Genomic DNA, 18,233 nt, shown 5'->3' with positions numbered 1-18,233 from the left:
GTTAAACCCTGTATTCATGCTGCAATTCCATCTGGTGCGCATCAGTTCGCCATACGGGATGCTTTCATTCAATGAGTGTGGGTGGCAGCTTTCAGCTTGCAGTAAACTGTTACCTGCCATACGTTTTCTGAACAGGTGACTAGTAAGTGTTTTATTCATGACAGTTAGTTTAAGATCTAGGAACTCAATGGTCTCATTGCTTGTGTGGCTGGTAAAGGAAAGGTTCAGAGTATTGTCGTTAAGAATGGTAACAAACTTAAGAACTTCCTCCTGAGTCCCATTCCACACGCAAAAGATGTCATCAATGTAGCGCGTCCAGAGGACGGCATGGGATTTGAATAGTCCGATGTTGTTGACTACCTGATCCTCCCACCAGCCGAGGTGAAGACCTGCAAAGCTGGGGGCGAAGCAAGTTCCCATCGCCGTTCCCTGGATCTGTCTTTAGATGGTGCCATTAAACAAAAAGAAATCTGGCTCCACATGTTGGCCACCTTGAGAGTAAAGGAGGAGCGCCCTCTACGCTGCTTTTTAAGATGGGGAACTGAGAGTAGGCTGGTGTTACTAGAGGTCAGGGCTCTCCCTGGTCTATATTCCTTGATCCTCTCATATGTATATGTGCACATCTATATGTATACCCGTATGTATGCGTGTGTACATATATGCATATATAAGAGTGTTTATAAATATTCATATATACATACATATATATATATGTATTACCTACTGGCGGTCGCCAGTAGGTAGTTATAGTTAGGACCACGTTTCCATAGGAAATCCGCAACATTCTATTTTGAATAACTTTGGCGCCAGTCGACGAATCCTCGCAAATTTTTCAAAATAGATGGGGCGCTACGCTCCGCTCCTACCCTGAAAGTCTCGGGGGGATTCGTCAAGCGGGGGCTGAGATAAAAGGGGGGTCCCAAAACGCGTTTTTCCCATGCATTTTTCCATAGGACCTTTAGACAGGGCTACAGCCCGAACGGCTGAACAGAATTTAATGAAATTTGGCAGAGAGGTAGTCCCCAGGTCAAGGAAGTGCCTTTTGTAGGTTTGGTGTAAATCTGTTCAGTAGATTCTGAGAAAATAGCCTTTAAATCAATATATATATCTGAGCCAGCTTACGGTGCGCTTACGGTACGCTTACAGTACGCGTACGGTGGCGTGCGCGAGCGCGATTCTGATTGGCTCTTAGATCTTAGTAAACATTCGAATCGGCCGCAACCAGGAAGCGGCGGCCGCCATTTTCTCTCTCGCACTGAGAGTGTTAATTAAAACACAAAGGACAAAAACATGTAAAGGGGCTGTTTGGGCAGCTCCAAAACACCTAGCCATGTTGAGGGAGTCCCCAAAGATCCCCCAAGGCCAAAAACGGAATTTATATTTTTTCGCTAATTTCGCCGATTACGCTTAACGTACGCGTACGGTAAAAAAATCTTTAAAAAAAAAAATTATCCACACTCTCCCCACCCCGTGTGCAAATGTTGCCCGAAGGGCATCATTTGTGCATGGCTTCAAACACATAAGAAAAAGTAAAATATTACCTTTCAAAACGAAGTGCATCATATGTCCTCCATGTGCGCACGGTGTGCGAAGCGCATCGTGCGTACATGGCCCATCTAGCGTAACGTGGGCACGCGATGCGCGTAGCGCACCGCGTGCCCACCGTGCATGCACGGCACTAACTGCGTAAAGTGGGCGCGCGGTGCGCGAAGCGCACCGTGCGCGCACGGAACGAACTGCGTTAAGTGGGCGCGCACGCCACGAATGGCGTAAAGTAACTTAGCATTTAAAAAAATGTACAAATTCACTGAAAAAACCATAGGTTTCACACACGTTATAGTTAGGAATTAGCATTTAAAAAACCTTGCAAATTCACTGAAAAAACCATAGGTTTCACACATGTTATAGTTAGCGGAAATTTTACTGATAAAAAACCAATGAAATTCCCCCGTTATAGTTAGTGCAGGCAACTATAACTCACGCGACCACAATCTTCTGCTGATGACATATGTGTCTTTATGAAAAAAAAATATTTGTAATATATGTATAGCTAAAAATTTATGGAAGAAGACATGGGCAAATAAGTGTCTAAAAACAGTATTAGCATCAGCAGAGGATTGCGGTCGCGTGAGTTATAGTTGCCTGCACTAACTATAACGGGGGAATTTCATTGGTTTTTTATCAGTAAAATTTCCGCTAACTATAACATGTGTGAAACCTATGGTTTTTTCAGTGAATTTGCAAGGTTTTTTAAATGCTAACTCCTAACTATAACGTGTGTGAAACCTATGGTTTTTTCAGTGAATATATATATGTATATACATATATACATGTATGTATATATATATATATATATATATATATATATATATGTATGTATATATTACCTACTGGCGGTCGCCAGTAGGTAGTTATAGTTAGGACCCCTTTTCCATAGGAAATCCGCAACATTCTATTTTGAATAACTTTGGCGCCGGTCGATGAATCCTTGCGAATTTCTCAAAATAGGTGGGGCGCTACGCTCCGCTCCTACCCTGAAAGTCTCGGGGGGATTCGTCAAGCGGGGGCTGAGATAAAAGGGGGGTCCCAAAACGCGTTTTTCCCATGCATTTTTCCATAGGACCTTTAGAACGAGCTACAGCCCGAACGGCTGAACAGAATTACTAGAAATTTGGCAGAGAGGTAGCCATAAGGTCAAGGAAGTGCCTTTTGCAGGTCTGGTGTAAATCTGTTCAGTATTTCCTGAGTAAATAGCATTTAAAAGCATATATATATGTGGGCGGAGCCTAACCACACATCTCATCCTGAGATCTGATTGGCTGTCAGCACTTCATCCAAGAAGTGTTGGCAGCCATCTTGGGACAAATATACATGATAGCACCTCATTAAAAAGCATTGCAGTTAATAGAAGGTTTTAAGACTTTAGTTACATTATAAATCATTTGTTGATGGTACCATACTCATTTTAGGAATTGTGGTATGTTCTAAGGTGATTTCACCATGTGAAAAAGCCTTCTGCTGGGATATCATGATTGAGAGAAAAATATTTTCTCATGCTTTTACCACAGAGGTTTGGAAGGTGATCTATAGGCTAAACTGAGAGCTTATTTTCTGTAAATTCACATTATCTTTCTCAGTCATGTGAGAATGAAGTCTGATATTCTCAGTAAAACATGTACATCCAACAAGGGCAGAGACTGTCAGTTGATTCCTTTGTGTTCTACTGCAGCTTCCCAGAGTGTTCCAAAGAACTACTAGAGCGCTAACAGTCCTACTTATGATAAACGTATGGCACACCTGAAGCCATCTTGCTTGGATTAAAGTGGTAACTCTTAAAACATTTAATTTAAAAAGGAACAAAATGAGGGGGTTCATTTTTCCATAAAAAGTATGATTAGTGCTGCAGAAAGAAAAATTAGGGCACATTTTGAGTGACTTCTCAAATCCTCTTCTATTTCATTAAAAAATTCTGACATGCAGACTGAAACATGCCCTTTCAATACCAGCAGCAGTTTTCCCTGGTGAGCAGTAGCTTTACTACAGTGATCTAATGAGCAAAAAGAGTGCTAACATTCTGAATTTATGGCAAATGTGTGACACATCTGAATGCCTTCTTGATGGAATCAAAGTAAAAAACTGAAAGTATTTCCTACTGAGGAGACTGCAGTAAATGAGGAAATTAGGAAACTTCATAACAAATAAGTCTCCCAAGATGGCCACCAGAGACAAAAGAGCCCAAATGTAGCCCAAATATCACCCAGATGTAGCCCAAGTATAGCCCAATGACAGAATGTCCCAGAATGTTCTTAAAAACAACTAGAGCGCTTACTGTCTTCATTATGACAAAAGTATGGCACACCTGAAGCCATCTTGATTGGAATAAACTGGTAACACTTAAAACATTTAATTTAAAAAGGAACACAATGAGGAGGTTCATTTTGCCATAGAAATTATGATTAATACTGAAGAAAGAAAATGAGGGCACATTTTGAGTGACTTCACAAATCCTCTTCTATTTCATTAAAAAATTCTGACATGCAGACTGAAACATGCACTTTTAATACCAGGAGCAGACTTCCATGGTGGAGTAGTTTTACTACAGTGATCTAATGAGCAACTAGAGTGCTAACATTCAGAATTTATGGCAAATGTGTGACATATCTGAATACCTTCATGATGGAATCAAAGTAAAAAACTGAAAGCATTTCCTACTGAGGAGACTGCAGTACATGAGGAAATTAGGAAACTTCATAACAAATAAATCTCCCAAGATGGCCACCGGAGACAAAAGAGCCCAAATGTAGCCCAAAATCAACCAGATGTAGCCCAAATATAGCCCAATGACAGAAGTGTGCAAAACACTTATTATTTTGTGTTTTTGCTGTGTTATATAGTGCAGACTTGTCAGGTATTGGAGTGCTTTACATGAGCATTGGTTACATCACACAAGAACAAATTCATTTTGGTTGTAGACATGGGGAGACTAAGTGATTTGACCAGAATCACAGAATGTCGAGCTGAAGCAGAAACTTCAACCTGGTTCCCCAGTTGCAAAGTCTGCAGTTCTGGAAGTAACACCACATCCTCTCCCCTAAGTGCAACATTTAATCAAGTGGTCAACTGGATAAAAAAACTTAAAGATAACAAATAATTTAAAAGTGCTTTGTCGCTATTTGAAAACTCAGAAAATATGTCCTTATTTTAGTCTTTTAGAGCACTAACCATAATTTTGATGCCAATAAGACCCTCTCATATATGTAATTTCTAAAGGAAATGCTCTAGGTATTACAGTTTTGATTACATCAAGATGATGTCAGGCGTTCCACACTTTTGTAATAAATATAGAATGTTAGCAATCTAGTTGTTCATTAGGATACTGTTGAGAGGCAGAGGCCAGGGGCACGGACTCTGAAAATTGAAGGCAGGTAGGAGGGTGCAAAGGCAACAATTTAACCACACTGAGCAGGCAGGAAGGGCCGTGGAAGCACAACAGACTATGGAGGGCAGTGGAAAGGGGGGCAGGGGCAACAAACCAACAATACAGGACTTGCAAGAGAGGCTGTTGGAGGGAAGATCAATTACGGGTCAAGGAAGCTAGGGGCGGTCCCCAGATCCCCGGGAGCCACCACAGAACTGAGCAGGAGAGTGAGTCAGGGACAAAAGGGGCACCTTAATTTGAGCCGGGGTGCCTAGGAACGCTTGCTCCAAAAATGAAGAAAACAGACATATGAGACATGGAATTGGAGGCAGAATACAATGGCAGTTTAATGAGAAGATGCAACTTCAAAGAAACCGCAGAATAGAGACATAAAGTACAAAAAACAGAATCCAGATAATCATACAGCTGTCATAATATTCTCTGTATCTCAATTAATGTACTGACAGAGAGAGAGAGAAAACACATCTATAAATGCATCATGAGAAACAAGTTACACCAAGGAAAATGTTACCTAGGAACACTCACGTTTACTCTTAGAGCAAGCATTCCTGCAATTACAATACAAAATCTTTTAAATGCAAAAGTAAAGAGAACAATGGTTAAACATAACATGACATTTCATATAGGTAAAATAGAATAAGATACTTCAAGCAAAGCAGAGCAAGACATTTTAAGCAAAGGAAGACAAGAGCTCCCAGCTCTTGGGGAAAACCTGCACTGCCTGTTAACCTACATACAGACGGCGAGGTAGTCCGTCGATATCTGTGGGTGCTCCCTTTTTATATCATTTTGTGGGCTCCTTTGCACGCTACATCTACCTACGTATGCTACCCAAAAGCTTCGACTGCAGATTTTACCAGACATTTCGTCATTTACCCACTTAATGCTGACAATGGACTGGGTGAAAAGGTCAGTCTCTCAGGCCAATCGCTTATCGTAAGTTCCATAGAGCAAGCAGAAAATAATGGGTATTGTACGGGAATTCAATATATTCATGTATAAAATCTCCTCAGTTCTCCTAACTTGTCGCTCTGCGGTTGCCACTTCCTTAAAAGCGGGAAACCTGCCCAGGAAGCAAGTACCAGTCCAGGATGCAGCCTACTGTATGTCGACAGCTTCAGGGGGATGTTGAACTTTGATACCGAGCACGGAGCACTCGGGTAGGGTGGGGGCTACTAGTTTGGATCAGAAGGCCTCGCAGACCTGCCTTCAGACTGCTATACACTAAAATTGCAGAGCTATGGTCAATTTAACAAAGAGGCCTACATATTGAACAGAAGGGCCTACACAGGGGTTTTATGCTGGCTGAGTGGTAAGGATGTCTCAGGATAATTATATAGCAATACAGGACCCGCTGGTCAATTTAATACGGCCTACAAATGCAGCTGGCAGGGCAAGGACAAGGGTCTCATACTTCAGGTGTGGACAGAACGGGCCAGGGGCCCCCTGTGATACAAAATCTACCCTCCTTCAAGGCTGTGGCAATGTAATAGACCATTGTGGGCAGAAGGAAGAGGCAATGGTAGTACAACCATACATGCCAACAGACCCGATTCAGCCAGGAAACGTCCAATGTTTTTAAGCTCAAATGGGCTTTATTTGATCTGTCTCCTGTCTACAATATCCTCTTTTTCAATGTAACTCAAAGGGGAAAATCAATACCCCAGTTTTTTTTCAAAATCTCCCTCTTACCAAGTTCAAAATGTTCGCAAGTATGGTACATTGGATCATGGAAGGAAATGGGATAGGGACATGGACTTGGATAACAGAGGACAGGAGGGACATGGAGAGGTGCACCAAACTGACCCTGCAGGGCAGGCATCAGGGTTTGCAGCAGCACAATACACCACACAGGGCATGCAGGACGGGAGTGCAACACAACAATCCATAGAAAGCAAGAGGGAGGGGACAGGACCATGCACATGGACAACAGAGAACAGAGGGGCAAGAGGCAATGGTAGCTAGCTGACCATAATGGACAGACAGGAGAGAAAGCTGCAGCATAACAGACCATAAAGGGCAGGAGGGACGGATCAGGGGCATTACAATGGAACAGACAAGCCAGGAGGGAGGGAGTAGGGCTGGGGGCAAGGGGGCAGGGCAGGAGCAGCAAGATAGCCATGGAGGTCAGGCAGGATGGGCACTAGAAGCAAGACACACCATGAAGAGCAACAGTGAGACTGTGATGGCATTCACACAGACCATGGAGGGAAGGTGGGAGGGGGTCAGGGGCAGCTAACTGACCACACAGGGAAGGTGGGAGGGGCCATGGCAGCACAGAAGACCATGCATGGCAAGTGGGAGGGTTAGTGGCAGCACAATGGCTATGATGGGCAAGAAGGAGGGTGGAGGGGCATGCACAAAGGACAATGGAGGATAGAAGGGAGGGTCAGGACCTGTGCACAGACAAGAACGTTCAGGGGAAGGGACCTCACAACAGACCACACGGGGCAGGCAGGAGGAGCAGTTGCAGCACAACAGACCAGGGAGGGCAGAAGGGTGTGGCAGTACAATGGACCATGTAGGACAGGAGGAAGAGGATAGGGGCATGGCATGTGGACAGGCAGGGTGGAGGTGGCAGGGACAGGTTACAGTCATCTGACAATGCTAGGCAGGTGGGAGGGGAGTGGCAGCTCATCAGAACACTCAGAGTAGATAGGAGTGGCAGGTCCATGGGACATGGTGGGCAAAAAGGATGGAGCAGGGGCATGCACAAAGACATCGGAGGGCAGGGGGAAGGAGAATAGGGGCAGCAAGCTAAGCACAGAGTTTAAGCAGGAGGTCAATGATGGGGCATAGAATTGGGCAATGGAGGGCAGGAGGACTGGACTGGTACATCATACTAAATTGAGGGCAGTGGCAGCACATCAGACCATGCATGGCAGGAGGGAGGAGGCTAGTCCATGGATTCACACAACAGAGGATAGGGAGGAAGGGGATGGGGCAGCAAGCTAACTGTTCAGAGAAGGCGAGTATTAGGAACTTTATTGTTTTTAAAACATTGTGTCTGTGCGAACTACTTAAAATATGAACAAGTATGCAGCATAATCTCACTTTTATTCAGGAAGAAGAGGACGTTTGTGACTGTGACTCCGGGCTCACTTGGCAGAAACACCCCCTGACCCTCCACCCCCTATCGCAAAATGTAATGCCCTTGAAAAGGGTAGGTGAACACAGTGTTATATAGAACATAGTCCTGAGAGCACGATTGAAAATGAAAACTAGATATAGTGTATGGTATAAACTATGCACCAAAAAGTGTGATATAAGATGAACCGGGCGTGAAATATAATTTGCAATACATTGTGCGCAATGACAGATTCATTGGAGAGCGCGAGATAGCACAGGCACTAGCGCGTGCTATGCGATATGCGCCTTGGAGTGTAATATGCACAGGGCAGTGTTGTGTAACCTAACTAGTCTCTAAAGTTGTAATATAAAATATGTGCTGGGGAGTGTAACGTTGCATATGCACTGTGACAAATATATGGATCCCAGATTGTAATATGTATGGCATAGCACTGTGCGTTATAACATAGGCATCGAGAAAGGCACGTTAGATGGGGCAATATAACCCGTGCGAAGACAAGTGTGGCATGACATATTCACGGGGTGGTGTTACAGTGCACATGGGCTAGAGAGTGTCATAGCATATGCACTAGCTAGTGGAATACAACACAGAGGTGTGTGGCACTCGGCAGGCAATGGTGGGTGTAACACAGCATTGGGCTCTGTCAGGAGCACGCTGTGACTCTCAAGTGATGTTCGTCCCCTTTCCAGAGAGTAAAATAAAAAGTATTACACATCCGGCAGTGGATGTGTGTTTTATTAACCGTGAGGGGGGTTTCTTGCATAGTTTTGGTCGAATTTTTGTCGAATCCCCTTTGAATGGCTTGGTGTGCATGTGTATTAAATGTGCCCGTCAATAGCTACCCATGTTTGTATAAATAAACGACAAGGGTGTCTACCAGGATTAGGCACGGTAGGGCATCAGACATGTCAGAGCTTCACTAGTGGTGTAAATACATTCCACGTGGATTCATTGCATGCATAGTCGCCTTTTAATGAATATCACGCAAATCGTCATGGTGATAGGTACGTACGGTTAGTCCAGCATGTCCTAGGTGTGTCTATAAATATATATTTTTTAAAAATAATAAAAAACAGTGGCCGGCCCTGGGGATTGGGGTCAAAAAAATATAATTAGGAGACTGGCCCTGGGGGATGGGGTCATCAGGGCCAATAAATTAGAATAAGAAGGGGAACCAAACAGCCCCCCTTCTTAAAAAACTAAAATAAATAAAAGACTGGCATCGTGCCGGAGGCCATGCCCCCTCCGTGCAGCACTCTGCAAACGCGCCCCCAACAGGCATCTCCAGTATGCGCCAGGGAGCTGCGATGCAGCCAGGTGTTCTGAGGCCAAGCCCCTTTTTACACCTCTCTGCAACGCAGCTCTGTGGCGCTTACTGGAGGTACCTAGTGGTCTAGTTTGACCCTAGGGACCCTTAGGATTCAGGGGGACTCTCAACTTAGAACAGCCACAGGGCGCGTTTACACAGTGGTGAAGGGAGGGGACAGGGCCTGAGGTGACGTGTGCAAACACGCACTATGGCATGTTTTAAATTGGGGATATAATTTCCCTTCAATACTGAGGGCCCCTGGGGGCTAACTAGCCCACCAAGTGCTTCCAGTAAGCGCCACTGAGCTGCATTGCAGAGAGGTGGTCCAGGCCGTGCCACTTTTTACACCTCTCTGCAACGCAGCTCTGTGGCACTTACTGGAGGTACCTAGTGGGCTAGTTGGACCCTAGGGACCCTCAGGATTCAAATGAACTTAATCTCCCAACTAAAAATGGACACAGGGCGTGTTTACACAGTGGTGAAGGGAGGGGACGGGGCCTGAGTTAATGTGTGCAAAAACGCCCTGTGGCCTGTTTTAAGAGGTAGTTTTAATCCCCATGCCCTATTATACACTAGGGGCTTACAGAGGAGGTCATGCTAATCACAGGGGGACCCCAACGCATAATGTTCCCTAGTGTATGTAGGTGTTTTCACTGTATTCTAAGTGTCTTTTAACATAGCACTGGCTCTAGGACTGGTTAGTCAGACTCAGTTACCACCAGTATCCGTCTGAAAAAGTTGAGGGTACAGGATGATTTTGCAACAAGGCTTCTTTCTGCTCTTCTTTTTGTTCTTTCTGCACGTTATCCTTCTTCCTGCACTTATCTTCGTATTTGAGGACTTCTGTTGCTTCTTTCTGCACTTCTTTTGTTTCTTTCTGTGCATTTTTTCTTCTTTCTTCACATGTCCTATCTCTGTAGGCATAGTTAGAAATTAGCATTTAAAAAACCTTTGAAATTCACTGAAAAAACCATGGGTTTCACACACGTTATAGTTAGGAATTAGCATTTAAAAAACCTTAGAAATTCAATGAAAAAACCAAAGGTTTCACACATGTTATAGTTAGCTGGACATTTCACTCGTAAAAAACCATTGAAATTCCCCCGTTATAGTTAGTACAGCTAACTATAACTCGCGCGCCCGCAATGCACTACTGATGACGTCACATATTACATCACTCATGACATGGTCACTGACATCACTCATGACATCACTGATGACATCTCAAATGACATCACTGATGACATCACTGATGACATCATCCAGTGATTGTGTGTTTTTATGAAAATTATATATTTTTCATATTTATGTATATCTCAAGGTCAAAGGAAGAATAAATGGGTATATAAGTGTCTAAATGGATACTTTTTTTTGGAATTTTTTTTGTGTAACTGACTGTTTAAGTGTATCATAGTGAATACATGGCTTACTGAGTAATCTTTAAATATTTAAATATCTGTATCAGTTTCTTACTTTGTGTATAAGTGGCTGCATGGGTTGGTGAGTAGCTACATGAGTGTCTATATAGGTTATTAGTTGGTTTTTTATCACTATGAGTGTCTGAGTTTCTGTATGGTTCGGTGGGGGGTATTACTTAGTGCATAGGTGCATGAATGAGTGACTCACTGTTTGTATGTGTTGAATACAGCATGTGTGCAGGACTGTATGGGTGGATGAGTGTGTGCATGGGTGTGTTAGTGAGTGAATGACTGTCTCAATAGTGTCTTTATGAGTAACTACATATGTTTTAAACTAGTATATGTGACTATTGGTGTATATAAGTGAGTATATGTGAGAGTGAGAGATTGGAAGAGTTCCTGTATGAATAAGTATGTGTTTCTATAAGTGATTGTTTAAAAGAGTAAGTATATGTAAGTTTCTGTAGAAGTAAGTGTGGTGGTGTGTGTATAACTGTATATGCAAGTAAATGGATGATTGATTCTTTATTAGCATGAGTGACAATGTGTGTGAGTTACTCTATGGATGAGTGGCATTGTGTAACGGGATGTACAGGTGTATGAGTACATATGATGAGTGAGTACATGTATGAGTGACTGTAGAGGACTGTTGGTGAATTACTGTATGTGTATGTGGTTCTTAGAATTACTGAATAGGTTGTTGTAACTGATATTGATATGTTCATTATTTTGAACATTTTAGTTTCTATTTTTGAATGTGTGTTTCAATGGTTATATTAGGGGGAGAGGAGGTCTGCCACTCTATCACAAGGATGATGTCATCAGTGATGTCATCAGTGATGTCATTTGAGATGTCATCAGTGATGTCATGAGTGATGTCAGTGACCATGTCATGAGTGATGTAATATGTGACGTCATCAGTAGTGCATTGCGGGCGCGCGAGTTATAGTTAGCTGAACTAACTATAACGGGGGAATTTCAATGGTTTTTTACGAGTGAAATGTCCAGCTAACTATAACATGTGTGAAACCTTTGGTTTTTTCATTGAATATATATATATATCAAAACAAAACCCTTGCAGACATAGAGTGACGCATAAATTATGCAAAAAAGAAGGCGAGAACTCTGGGTAGTTCCCAAGTTTAGGTGGATGGCAGCTCGTGTAGAGAGCACCCTCAACACCAGCGACACTCTAAAGTTGCTCACCTCAAATGTCAGCTTTTCTATCAAAGTTTTTAAGCATAGGATTAGCACAATGCTATCCACGCCGAGATAGAAATGGACAAAGTCTTTTGCCATTTGTACAGCAAAGTCTTTAAGCATAGGATTAGCACAGTGCTATCCACGCCGAGCTGTAAAATGATAAAAGCCATTTATCACTCCAGGCACAGTATTATAGCTTTGGATTGGTAAAATACCATCCAAGCCAACCTGAAATGAATAAAAGCAACCCCTGACACGTGTTTCGCTGTCATTACAGCTCTTCAGAGAGGTTTAGCTTTGTCCAGACACAAGGGAGCACCCAGTATAAGTCAAAACAAAACCCTTGCAGGCATAGAGTGACGCATAAATTATGCAAAAAAGAAGGAGAGAACTCTGGGTAGTTCCCAAGTTTAGGTGGATGGCAGCTCGTGTAGAGAGCACCCTCAACACCAGCGACACTCTAAAGTTGCTCACCTCAAATGTCATTTGAGGTGAGCAACTTTAGAGTGTCGCTGGTGTTGAGGGTGCTCTCTACACGAGCTGCCATCCACCTAAACTTGGGAACTACCCAGAGTTCTCTCCTTCTTTTTTGTATATATATATATATATATATATATATATATATATATATATATATATATATATATATATATATATATATATATTACCTACTGGCGTTCGCCAGTAGGTAGTTATAGTTAGGACCGTGTTTCCATAGGTAATCTCAAAATTCTATTTTGAATAACTTTGGCGCCGGTTGACGAATCCTCGCGAAATTTTCAAAACTAATGGGGCGCTCCGCTCAGCTCCTACCCTGAAAGTTTCGGGGTGATTCATCAAGCGGGGGCCGAGAAAAAAGGGGGGTCCCAAAACGCGTTTTCCCCATGCATTTTTCCATAGGGACTTTAGTCGCAGCTACAGCCCGAACGGCTGAACAGAATTATGTGAAATTGGGCAGAGAGGTAGCCATAAGGTCCATGAAGTGCCTTTTGCAGGTTTGGTGTACATCTGTTCAGTATTTCCTGAGAAATTAGCATTTAAATCAATATATATATCTGTAAGCGCGCAGCGTGCGCGCACTGAGCAAGTCCTGTGCGCGCACCTTGCCGTGCGCGAGCGCACTTCTGATTGGTTGTTAGATGTCAGTAAACATTCGAATCGGTGGAAATCAGGAAGCGGCGGCCGCCATTTTGTCTCTCGCATAAAGAGGGGGTGAGAAACAAAGGGGGAGAACTTGAAAAGCGGGCAGAGTGGGGAGATATTGACCCACTAGGCATTGTAAGGGGGTCACAGTAGGACCTTGTAGGGCAAAAAAAAAGATTTATATTTTGAAAAAAAATATCGCCGAGTGCGCGCACCCAGCGCGCACCCGAAAATTTTTTAAAAACAAAAAAATAAAAAAAAATCGCAATTAAGTAAAAAGATATAAGGTGGCTCTAAAAAGAGCCCTTGTGTTTATTGTGTGTTTTTCGGTACCTACAAGTAAGTACCAATGCAGAGTCTAAAGTTCAAGAGGAAGACTCTGTTGCCTTCATCAGTGAAGTGTACACCATCTCCTCTATAAATGTCTTGCATGTTGTAACGCAAGTTGTTGTGGTATATAGAACCCATACCAAAGTCTCTGAGGAAAGCAGAAATAGATTTGTTGACGTGCTTCCTTGCTTTGTCAATCTGCGGACAAAATTGGTTGGACCAGTTCCACTTTTGCCTTTGGCATATGTTAGAATATACAAAGGCAGTTTGTGGAAAAAGCGACATCAATTGCACAAAGGTGTCCTTAATAAGCATTTCCAGACCTACCCCAGTTAAAGTGCCTAGGTCATTACCACCACAGTGCACAATAATAAGGTTAGGCTGTGGGAGATGTAGAAAGGTTTTCACCAAAGGCATTAATTGGTGCCACTTTAACCCTCTCTGACCAATCCATTTAATGTCTACATTTGGCAAAGCAAGGTCTCTCTCCATACCTCTTTTTTCTGCAAATTTTTCACTCCAGAAGACATAGCTGTGACCTACAATCCACACTGTGAACATCTTCCAAGGAGATCCGGATGCACTCAGGAGGTGTCTTTCAGTAGAAAGGGAATATGAAATGAAAGACAGTTGAAAAATGGGGGCACACATAGTTTTTTTTATAAAAAGAACTCATTGGCTGTTTGAAACAATTCTACACTAAAAACTAGGCTGTATGTTTAAATTTTAAAAAGCATGTTTTGTATTGGTACAGAAAAATGTGTTACCAAAGAACATTACTATGGATTGGCTGTTAGGTTTGAAAAGTCAAGCACTCTTGCTCTTTGGATATGAAACATTGTCTGCTGAACTTCTGACCTCTCTAATCACAGCAGTGTTCCATGACCTGTTGCTATGGTAGCAGGCAGGAGACAAGTTGGGGGAAGGGTACATTTGGAAAGGGGTTGAAGTTTTCAACCAATAGAAATGTGTGATTTCATTTGAAAAAAAGTGGGAAGAACTGAGATTTGAAATTAACATGTATATGTGTGAAAAAAGAGAGGGAAACATTGCCATTTACTGGTTCTGCAGAAAGGAGAGAGGTGTAGAGCTCTGATATTCTGACTCTGATAGTCTGCTGTTTGAGTGGCACCTTTCTTTCACAAGTAACTAATTTTAAAGGTGAGTTATGAGTTTGAGAGGGGAAGTATGTGGTGATTTTTGAGAAAAATATTAGAATTGTGAATCTTCTTCAAAAGTTATGTTTTACATTTTGAGGTTTGGGAGATATTTAACTGTCTTGAACTTGTAAGATATTAAGGAGTATGTTTTCACCATAAGTTAATGTGTACTGTTAACAATGAGGAATACTGTTTTGTGCCTACCATAAAACCATGAGTATGTGTGCAGAGAAGAATTGTTGACAGAGATTTAATTTGTGTTGCTGTTGAAAAGTAAGACTTGCAGTTGAAAGAAAAGGACAGCTTCTTTTTAATTGTGATGGTTAGGATTTAGCAGAAATCACTTTGAAAGAAAAGAGAGGAAAATGGTAGCACATTTGAAATTAGCATTAGTTCTGTAAGAATTGCAGTCCCAGGAAAGGGGCAGCCTGTGTTTTGTGCCTACCAACACAGCATGAGTCTGTGTGCATATAGGAATTGTTGGCTGAGATTTAATTTGTGAAGTTGTTGTTCTGTAAGGATTGCAGACCCAGGAAAGGGGCAGCCTGTGTTATGTGCCTAAAATGATGGCATGAGTCTGTGTGCGCACAGGAATTGTGGGCAGAGATTTAATTTGTGAAGTTGTTGTTCAGAAAGAAATGCAGTCCCAGGAAAGGGGCAGCCTGTGTTATGTGCCTAAAATGATGGCATGAGTCTGTGTGCGCACAGGAATTGTGGGCAGAGATTTAATTTGTGAAGTTGTTGTTCAGTAAGAAATGCAGTCCCAGGAAAGGGGCAGCCTGTGTTATGTGCCTAAAATGATGGCATGAGTCTGTGTGCGCACAGGAATTGTGGGCAGAGATTTAATTTGTGAAGATGTTGTTCAGTAAGAATTGCAGTCCCAGGAAAGGGGCAGCTTGTTGTGTTTACACAAATTATCCCTTAGCACACATGCATTGTTACATACATCCCTGCAGTCTTCATGCAGTTTTGGAAGTCTCTTTGCTCATCTGTCTTGCACCAGTCAATACACAGTGTCTAGAAACACACTCTTGGCACACACGCAGCAGCTTCTCCAACACTCTCATGTGTAGTACTCAGCTCTGTGTGCTGTTTCAGATAGCACTGTGTAATGCAAACACATTCAACGTCACCAAGGCCTCATTTACATTGATCTAGTCTAATCACTCACCCTGTAACACATGGTCATGGTCTTAAGGAGCTGTTAGGACATGTGCTGTTTTCTGCTTCTGTAAATGATAAGGGAAATGTGTCAGGCTGTAACAGTAATTTGGTACTATTCAGGAACACTGTTTTGTTCCAAAAAACATAGCATGAGTCTGTGTGTATACAGGAATTGTGGGCAGAGATTTAATTTATGAAGTTGTTGTTCTGAAAGAAATGCAGTCCTAGGAAAGGGGCAGCCTGTGTTATGTGCCTAAAATGATGATATGAGTCTGTGTGCACACAGGAATTGTGGGCAGAGATTTAATTTATGAAGTTGTTGTTCAGTAAGAATTGCAGTCCCAGGAAAGGGGCAGCCTGTGTTATGTGCCTAAAATGATGGCATGAGTCTGTGTGCGCACAGGAATTGTGGGCAGAGATTTAATTTGTGAAGTTGTTGTTCAGAAAGAAATGCAGTCCCAGGAAAGGGGCAGCCTGTGTTATGTGCCTAAAATGATGGCATGAGTCTGTGTGCGCACAGGAATTGTGGGCAGAGATTTAATTTGTGAAGTTGTTGTTCAGTAAGAAATGCAGTCCCAGGAAAGGGGCAGCCTGTGTTATGTGCCTAAAATGATGGCATGAGTCTGTGTGCGCACAGGAATTGTGGGCAGAGATTTAATTTGTGAAGATGTTGTTCAGTAAGAATTGCAGTCCCAGGAAAGGGGCAGCCTGTTGTGTTTACACAAATTATCCCTTAGCACACATGCATTGTTACATACATCCCTGCAGTCTTCATGCAGTTTTGGAAGTCTCTTTGCTCATCTGTCTTGAACCAGACAATACACAGTGTCTAGAAACACACTCTTGGCACACACGCAGCAGCTTCTCCAACACTCTCATGTGTAGTACTCAGCTCTGTGTGCTGTTTCAGATAGCACTGTGTAATGCAAACACATTCAACGTCACCAAGGCCTCATTTACATTAATCTAGTCTAATCACTCACCCTGTAACACATGGTCATGGTCTTAAGGAGCTGTTAGGACATGTGCTGTTTTCTGCTTCTGTAAATGATAAGGGAAATGTGTCAGGCTGTAACAGTAATTTGGTACTATTCAGGAACACTGTTTTGTTCCAAAAAACATAGCATGAGTCTGTGTGTATACAGGAATTGTGGGCAGAGATTTAATTTATGAAGTTGTTGTTCTGAAAGAAATGCAGTCCTAGGAAAGGGGCAGCCTGTGTTATGTGCCTAAAATGATGATATGAGTCTGTGTGCACACAGGAATTGTGGGCAGAGATTTAATTTATGAAGTTGTTGTTCAGTAAGAATTGCAGTCCCAGGAAAGGGGCAGCCTGTGTTATGTGCCTAAAATGATGGAATGAGTCTGTGTGCGCACAGGAATTGTGGGCAGAGATTTAATTTGTGAAGTTGTTGTTCAGAAAGAAATGCAGTCCCAGGAAAGGGGCAGCCTGTGTTATGTGCCTAAAATGATGGCATGAGTCTGTGTGCGCACAGGAATTGTGGGCAGAGATTTAATTTGTGAAGTTGTTGTTCAGTAAGAAATGCAGTCCCAGGAAAGGGGCAGCCTGTGTTATGTGCCTAAAATGATGGCATGAGTCTGTGTGCGCACAGGAATTGTGGGCAGAGATTTAATTTGTGAAGATGTTGTTCAGTAAGAATTGCAGTCCCAGGAAAGGGGCAGCCTGTTGTGTTTACACAAATTATCCCTTAGCACACATGCATTGTTACATACATCCCTGCAGTCTTCATGCAGTTTTGGAAGTCTCTTTGCTCATCTGTCTTGCACCAGACAATACACAGTGTCTAGAAACACACTCTTGGCACACACGCAGCAGCTTCTCCAACACTCTCATGTGTAGTACTCAGCTCTGTGTGCTGTTTCAGATAGCACTGTGTAATGCAAACACATTCAACGTCACCAAGGCCTCATTTACATTGATCTAGTCTAATCACTCACCCTGTAACACATGGTCATGGTCTTAAGGAGCTGTTAGGACATGTGCTGTTTTCTGCTTCTGTAAATGATAAGGGAAATGTGTCAGGCTGTAACAGTAATTTGGTACTATTCAGGAACACTGTTTTGTTCCAAAAAACATAGCATGAGTCTGTGTGTATACAGGAATTGTGGGCAGAGATTTAATTTATGAAGTTGTTGTTCTGAAAGAAATGCAGTCCTAGGAAAGGGGCAGCCTGTGTTATGTGCCTAAAATGATGATATGAGTCTGTGTGCACACAGGAATTGTGGGCAGAGATTTAATTTATGAAGTTGTTGTTCAGTAAGAATTGCAGTCCCAGGAAAGGGGCAGCCTGTGTTATGTGCCTAAAATGATGGCATGAGTCTGTGTGCGCACAGGAATTGTGGGCAGAGATTTAATTTGTGAAGATGTTGTTCAGTAAGAAATGCAGTCCCAGGAAAGGGGCAGCCTGTGTTATGTGCCTAAAATGATGGCATGAGTCTGTGTGCGCACAGGAAT

This window comes from Triturus cristatus, chromosome 8 (genome assembly GCF_964204655.1).
Source record: "Triturus cristatus chromosome 8, aTriCri1.1, whole genome shotgun sequence".
NCBI lineage: Eukaryota > Metazoa > Chordata > Amphibia > Caudata > Salamandridae > Triturus > Triturus cristatus.
The sequence above is the reverse complement of the archived record's forward strand: the minus strand, read 5'-3'. Positions refer to the sequence as shown.